We start from the raw sequence: 8607 nt of genomic DNA, 5'->3' as shown, positions 1-8607 counted from the left end.
AGATGCTCCACCACACCACAAGGACACGTGCTCCACTATGTTCATAGCAGCCTTATTTGTAATACCCAGAACCTGGAAACAATGCAGATGTCCCTCAACCAAAGAATAGATACAGAAAATGTGGTTCATTTACACAATGGAATACTACTTCATATTGTCTGTGGGGTTGTATCGTCAGTAGTCTGAGCTTTTGGAATAATATCCACTTATCAGTAAGTATATACCATGTATGTTCATTTTGGTCTGGGTTACCTTACTCCGGATGGTATTTTCTAGTTCCATCCATTTGCCTGCATTCATGAAGGTTAGGAAGAAGGAAGGGCCTCTTGAGTATGTTTCAATTCCACTTAGAAAGTGAACAAAATAATCATGGGAGGCAGAGGGGAGACTGTGTGAGAGAGGGGAGGGGGAAGGGAAAAGGGTGGCAAGATCAGGTATGGGGAGAAATAAGAGAGCAGCCCAGATGACTAGTAATTCCATCCAGTGACTGGCCAAACTTGGGATCCATCGCATGTGCAGGCAGCAAATCCTGACACTATTATTGATGCTATGTTGTGCTTGCAGACAGAAAGAAGACCAACATGTCTGTCCTTAGAGACACTATACTTGTAGCTGACTGAGACAGATGCAGATATGGCCAAGCATTGGACTGAAGTTGAGGATCCCTAAGGAAGAGTTAGGAGAAGGATTGAAGGAGCTGAAGGGGATGGCAACCCCATAGGAAGAACAACAGTATCAAATAACCAGGACCCCTCAGAGCTCCCAGAGACTAAGCCATAACCAAAGAGCATACATGGGCTGGTCTGTGGTCCCTGGCACATATGTATGAGAGGACTGCCTTGTATGACCTCAGTGAGAGAGAATGTGCCTAATCCTGTAGAGACTTGATCCCCCAGGGAAGAGGGATACTAGGGGATGGGGAAGAGGTAGGGGTAGGTGAGTGGGTGGGGGAGCATCCTCTCAGAGGAGGGGTGATGGGTGAAGAAATCTGGGAGGAGGGACTGGGAAGGGCAGGTCAACATTTAGAAGGTAAATAAATAAAATAATTTAATAAAAAGAAAGCTTTTCTATCAAAACTTCCAGTTGAACAATGTAATATTTATTGATATTTCTAATATGTGCTCTGAGACAAGCTCCATCAATTTTGCAGTTTTTAAAAATTGTATTTACTTATAAATATAATTTATATTTATAAATATAAATTATATACTTATATACTGGGCAGGTCATTGATATGCCAAGGCATAGCTGTGTAAGTTAAAAGATAACTTACAAGAATCATTCCTCTCCTTTCAACCTGTGAGAACACATGATTAAACTCTCTGGTTATTGGACTTGGTGAAATGCTCCTTTACCTGCTTAGACAGCTTACAGACCGATCTTATCTTGATGACCTATAACAAGTGGTTCAGGGACCAACAACAAATAGGATGATCAAATTGCAAGAAGCTTTTTTCTAGAGAGTCTTGGAACTCAGTGCTTTCAGAAGTCTATATTGCTGCCACCTAACATTTTCTCCCTTTCCAGTGTTCTAAAAAAGAGAGAGAGAGAAGTAAAAATTCCCCATGTGGGCTAAGCAGCAGTCCTATCCAGCATCCATCTCACTTCACCCCAAACAGTGGTTCCCACCACAGGCTACACATGAACATTCCATTGGAAGTTTTGTATATGGATGTGCTGTCTGCCTTTAGTATATGATATTGTCATCCCTGGGCATCAGTAGATTTCCAAGCATCTTGAGTCATTCCAATGAGCACCTAATGTTAACATAAAAAGGTATTGAGATGATTTCTAGGTCAAGGGGTTGTAGGTCTTGTGCCCACCTCTCTCTGTGGCAACACTTAGAGTGCTGCTATATTTCTTTTGCTTTAAATCACACTTCTAATGATGGTTAGAAAAAAGCAAGAAAATTTGAAGAGGAAATGTTCATAGTTTCTGATGCATTTTCACTATGTGTGCACTGTTAAGAGTTTAGATGTTTTGACAGTTTAAAAGAGTTCACACAGGCATGCTATCCATTTATGATCAATTTACTGAAGGGTGTAATAGGTGTCAAGAGATACAGAGAACAGGAACAGACACACCAAATTTGGAGGAATTTTCTCTTTCACTATGAATCTCTGCAGAACATCTAGCTACTAGGGATAGATTTTTCCAGTCTTCCCAGTTTTGATGGGGGAAATTCAAAGTTTTGTTCCAAATTTCTTTCCAATGTATCTTCACCACTACAGAACTGTGTGCACACTGTTGTGTAGTCTTAGAAGCCAATTTTTCTTCTGATACTTCAAACAAAATAAGTGCAGATTTTCTTCTCCTCTCTCCTCCTTCTCTTCCCCTCCTCCTCCCCTCCTCCCCTTCCTACTCTTATATATTCATTTATATTGCGAGATAAACAGTACTTCTATAAATGTACAGGAGTGATACATGCCCCCATCTAACATAACTAGATTTTATTTGAGTAGACAGACTTTTGAATACCAGTTCTCCGAGGACAGTTAATGGTGACCACGAGCAGGTATGATACATGAGCCTTTCAGAGATTTCCTTCTTTCACTGGCATACCTGATTTTACAATTGAATTCTTTTTTTTTTTTTTTTTTTTTTTGATTTGGATTTTTTCGAGACAGGGTTTCTCTGTATAGCCCTGGCTGTCCTGGAACTCACTCTGTAGACCAGGCTGGCCTCGAACTCAGAAATCCGCCTGCCTCTGCCTCCCAGAGTGCTGGGATTACAGGCGTGCGCCACCACCGCCCGGCTTACAATTGAATTTTTAAGCTCCGTCCCTCCCCAAATCTCTGTGTAAAGTTGGATATAATATACTTAAAAGGGATTTCAAGCATTGCTAAAAATGATTTAAACCCTCTTGCCATAGTGTCACCTATGAAGCCACACATGAACTCCACAACCTCCATCTTTGAAGCCAGACATCAAAGAGTCTTATAAATTAAAGTTAAAATGTTAACTGTCTCTCATTTTACATTCTTGTTTTGAAAGCATACTTCACCTTTCTCAAAAGTGTTATAAAGTAAAGATTTTCTGATTTCATCCCTACAGGCATTGTGTAAGCTTGGTTGCAGGCATTATTTTATCTATTTTGTTTCAAGTTATATTTTTATACATTGTTTTTATATATTTTGTTTCAATCCCAGGCTTAGTCTTTACTTTTGGGGGATGGACATTGATTTTCAGTGCATGCCTAATCTGTTCACCGAACCACTTTTACTTGACTTGAAATAAACTTTGAACTCTGTGTCTTTCTTTTTTTTTTCTTTTTTTTCTTTTTTTTTTCTTTTTCTTTTTTTCTTTTTTTTTATTCGATATAATTTATTTACATTTCAAATGATTTCCCCTTTTCTAGCCCCCCCACTCCCCGAAAGTCCCGTAAGCCCCTTCTCTACCCCTGTCCTCCCATCCACCCCTTCCCACTTCCCCGTTCTGGTTTTGCTGAATACTGTTTCACTGAGTCTTTCCAGAACCAGGGGCCACTCCTCCTTTCTTCTTGTACCTCATTTGATGTGTGGATTGTTTTGGGTATTCCAGTTTTCTAGGTTAATATCCACTTATTAGTGAGTGCATACCATGATTCACCTTTTGAGTCTGGGTTACCTCACTTAGTATGATATTCTCTAGCTCCATCCATTTGCCTAAGAATTTCATGAGTTCATTGTTTCTAATGGCTGAATAGTACTCCATTGTGTAGATATACCACATTTTTTGCATCCACTCTTCTGTTGAGGGATACCTGGGTTCTTTCCAGCATCTGGCAATTATAAATAGGGCTGCTATGAACATAGTAGAACATGTATCCTTATTACATGGTGGGGAGTCTTCTGGGTATATGCCCAGGAGTGGTATAGCAGGATCTTCTGGAAGTGAGGTGCCCAGTTTTCTGAGGAACCGCCAGACTGATTTCCAGAGTGGTTGTACCAATTTGCAACCCCACCAGCAGTGGAGGAGTGTTCCTCTTTCTCCACACCCTCTCCAACACCTGCTGTCTCCTGAATTTTTAATCTTAGCCATTCTGACTGGTGTAAGATGAAATCTTAGGGTTGTTTTGATTTGCATTTCCCTAATGACTAATGAAGTTGAGCATTTTTTAAGATGCTTCTCCGCCATCCGAAGTTCTTCAGGTGAGAATTCTTTGTTTAACTCTGTACCCCCATTTTTTAATAGGGTTGTTTGGTTTTTTGGAGTCTAACTTCTTGAGTTCTTTATATATATTGGATATTAACCCTCTATCTGATGTAGGATTGGTGAAGATCTTTTCCCAATTTGTTGGTTGCCGATTTGTCCTCTTGATGGTGTCCTTTGCCTTACAAAAACTTTGTAATTTTATGAGGTCCCATTTGTCAATTCTTGCTCTTAGAGCATACGCTATTGGTGTTCTGTTCAGAAACTTTCTCCCTGTACCGATGTCCTCAAGGGTCTGTGTCTTTCAACAATGAACAACTCCTGGATTCTGTACTGACTTCTTTGAGCCATCATTCCCCCCCCCCCAACCTTATCTATTTGGTGTCTCACTATTTGCTTGCATACCTTAAGAGTCACTTCAGGATATGAGTGGCATTTATATTCAGGCTTGGGCCCTCCTTATTCATGGACTATTCTATTTTTCTATCTTCATTTAAATTCTGAACATAACTGGCTACCCCATCTCTCCATCTTCTAATTACTCAACCCACTTAAGATTTCAAACTACTGTTGGAGTACCAGTGAGAACACTCAGTAAATGGAAGGGTCATCTGGTGAAACACCAAGTGAGCTTACTACAATGTGCTTTTATTTTCTTTCTTGGTAGTGATGCTGAGGATTGAACCCACAGCCTTGCACATGCTCAATAAATGTTCTACCACTGAGCAGGATCTTTAACTCTACACTTGCATTCTTTAAGTTCAAGAGTTCCTCTATTCTCTGCTTGCTTTTGATTGAACTCCAGTGCACTCAAATTATTTTATAAAATGTGGTTTTCAGGGATTATAATTGTTGTCTACAAGAGGATTTGAATACTACAGGTGTCCTTCTTTCTAAACGTTAAAGTTTGAAAGTTAATAGCAAGTCCATCCCAATTTTACACATACCTTTTGTCTTAGTCAGGATTTCTATTACTACACAAACATCATGACTAAGAAGCAAGTTGGGGAGGAAATGGTTTATTCAGCTTATATTTCCACATTGCTGTTCATCACCAAAGGAAGTCAGGACTGGAACTCAAGCAGGTCAGGAAGCAGGAACTGATGCAGGGGCCATGGAGGGATGTTTCTTACCGGCTTGCTTTCCCTGGCTTGCTCAGCCTGCTTTCTTATAGAACCCATGACTACCAGCCCAGGAATGGCACCACCCACAAGGGGCCCTCCTCCCTTGATCACTAATTGAGAAAATGCCCGGCCAGCTGAATCTCATGGAGGCATTTCCTCAACTGAAGTGATTTTCTCTGTGATAACTCCTGCCTGTGTCAAGTTGACACACAAAACCAGCCAGTACAATTGACCCCTTGTCATCTTGACACAGAAACACATCACTATTAAGCCTCAACCCTTACTTTTTATTCATCTCCAAGATCTAAATAACTTTAAAAGTCCCACAGTCTTTGCAAATTCTAACATATTAAAATTTCAATCACTTTAAATTATCCACTCTCTTTTAAAATGCAGTCTTTTTACAATTAAAATTCTCTTAACTGTGGGCTCCACTAGAATAGTTTCTTCCTTTAAAAGGGAAAGATCTCAGGGCACAGTCATAATCAAAAGTAAAATCAAACTCCAACTGTCCAATGTCTGGGATCCACTCATGATGTTCTGGGCTCCTCTGAGGGCTTGGGTCACTTCTCCAGCTCTGCCTGTTATAGGACATACCTTGTCTTCTAGGCTCCAGCTGCCTGTACTCAACTGCTGCTGCTGTTCTTGGTGGTCATCTCATGGTACTGTCATCTCCAAAACACTGCTGTCTTCCCCTATAACTAGGCTTCACCAATAGCCTCTCATAGGCTCTCTTCATGGTGCCAAGCCTTGACTCCTTTGTATGACCCCTCAGTCCTGTGTCATCAATTGCAACTAATGTCGCAACTTCACCAATGACCTTCTGCAGCCTCTCACGGTGCTGAGCCACAGCTGCAGTTCATGACCCCTTCATGCCTTCAAAACCAGTACCACCTGAGTGACTCTTACACATTAGCAAGTCCAGTCACAGCACAAGGTACAACCTTGGCTATCTCTAGAACACACCAACTATGCTCTTAGAAAACACTTCCCAGAAGATTTCACCTCAATGACGCTGGTCTCTTTTTAATCACCACTAGTTTCTAACCTCCAGCTAAACAGCATTAATAGTCCCCAGTAATGCAAAGTTTTTGCTTTAGTAGTTCTGGTATCTTGTTAATTCACAGCTGATTCTTCAGCCCCAGCTAGCCAAAACCACAGAATACGAGTCTTTAATCTTCCCTTTGAAATTTCACAAGCCAGGCAGTCCATCTTCTGCACTGTTCTCAACATTACCTGCCAAGCTCTTACACAGCATCCCATAGAGCTCTTAACACCAAGTGGATCTTCTAGCCCAAAGTTCCAAAGTCCTTCCACAGTCCTCCCCAAAACATGGTCAGATTGTCAAAGGAATACCACACTCCTGGTACCAATTTGTCTTAGTCAGGGTTTCTATTCCTGCACAAACATCATGACCAAGTTGGGGAGGAAAGGGTTTATTCAGCTTACATTTCCACATTGCTGTTCATCACTAAAGGAAGTCAAGACTCAAGCAGGTCAGGAAGCAGAGCTAATGCAGAGGCCCTGGAGGGATGTTAATTACTGGCTTGCTTCCCCTAGCTTGCTCAGATTCCTCTCTTATAGAACCCAAGACAACCAGCCCAGGGATGACACCACCCAAAATGGACCCTTTCCCCTTGATCGCTAATTGAGAAAATGCCCCACAGCTGCATCTCATGGAGGCATTTCCTCAACTGAAGCTCCTTTCCCTGTGGTAACTCCAGCCTGTGTCAAGTGGACACACCAAACCTACCAGTACACCTTTGTAATGTGTAGTTCTTTCCTTGTTCATGGAAAGCCTCTATTTTGATCATATGACTAATTTCCACTAGAAGAATCCAACTGTTGTGTTCTGAGATAACATACATTTTGTAATGAAGTCAATGTGGGCAAGATAAGAGGTACCTTCCAAAAATCAGTCATGTGATATCCACCATGGAAGTCGATCCCCCAGCCCAGCCAAGTCTTAAGACTGCCACAGCAGACAAAGTGACTGCAGCTTCATTACAGATTTCAATACAGACTTGGCAAGCTAAGTCTCCTATAAAAACTCTAGCCCACAGAAATTGTGAGATAATAAAGCGATAATTGCTTTAGGCCACTAACCTCAGGAGTAATGTAATTGCAATAATAAAGGACCAATCTGAATAGCTACACCCTGGACTTTGTCCAACAAGCTTTGAATGACTTTATTGCCTTTCTTCTCCATTATCCAGCAGTCTATGTTCAAATCCAATAGCTGAGGTTTGTAGTGGTCAAATCTGTAGTTCTGTGGCAATTACTGAGTTTCTCCACATCCTAAGTTCACTGTTCACTAACTTTCTGATAAAGGTTAAAAAAAAAAAACAAACTCCCATTTAACTAGTCTCCTATAGAAAATCACCATATTTGGATAAAAAAAATACAGCTTCTCAAAAGATTAAGGACTATCAAAAGATAGGCAAACTAGAAGATAGTCATCACTTATAAGATGCCAAAAATCAGATTTGGGGCCTTTACTTAAGGGCAAATTATCATACCTATGTGGGGTTAGAGGTGAGAGGAGGCTTAAATGAAGATATAAAATGTGTAGTCTTTTTACTTTAAAGGATGAAGAAGTCAGAAAAATCATAGCCAGATGGGGTGACCCAGATTCTGCAAACAAACTGTTTGCCTTTCACATTGATTGCTGAGACAGCAGGTGTGGTCTGTGAGTCATGACAGTTTCTAAACAGGCTGCTAACTTTAAGGAATTGAATTGGGATTTCAGCTGTCATCCACTAAGCAGATGCTGTTTTCTATTTGACCAGCTCATTTAACTTTCTAGTTGTTTTCCTGAACACATATGCTCAAGAGTGTATCTATGTGTCCTTTACCTCTCTGTCTCTGTTTCTGTCTCCGTCTCTGTCTCTCTCTCACACACACACAACATATGTACATGAGATAACATGTGACAACTAAATGTAAGGGGTGGGTGTGTTTGTAGATTCATGGTGTATGTTATTGTATACATGTAGATAAGTATCCCTGCATATGGAAAATAGAGGTTAAGAATTGTGCCTCTGCATAGATGCTGAAAGTTGAACTCAGATACTCAAGTTTACCAATTGATCTGATCTAACTCCCTTGTTCTAGCTGTTTCTTTCAAGGAGTTCAAAAAGTGTATAAAAAAAAAAAAACACTTGTGAACTGTTAATGGAGAAACCTGTATTCTAGAGATAGCAATTGATAATTTTGAAGTGTTTCCCCGTGCTTTCCTATAAAGTATTTAATTTTGAAACGTCACAGGTCATTCATACATCCATTTATCTTCAACTAATCTGTGTATTTTGGGTGGGGGTCAAAGTGCTCCAATAATTCAAAGTGACAAGAA

The sequence above is a fragment of the Apodemus sylvaticus genome, chromosome X (assembly GCF_947179515.1).
Source record: "Apodemus sylvaticus chromosome X, mApoSyl1.1, whole genome shotgun sequence".
NCBI lineage: Eukaryota > Metazoa > Chordata > Mammalia > Rodentia > Muridae > Apodemus > Apodemus sylvaticus.
The sequence above is the reverse complement of the archived record's forward strand: the minus strand, read 5'-3'. Positions refer to the sequence as shown.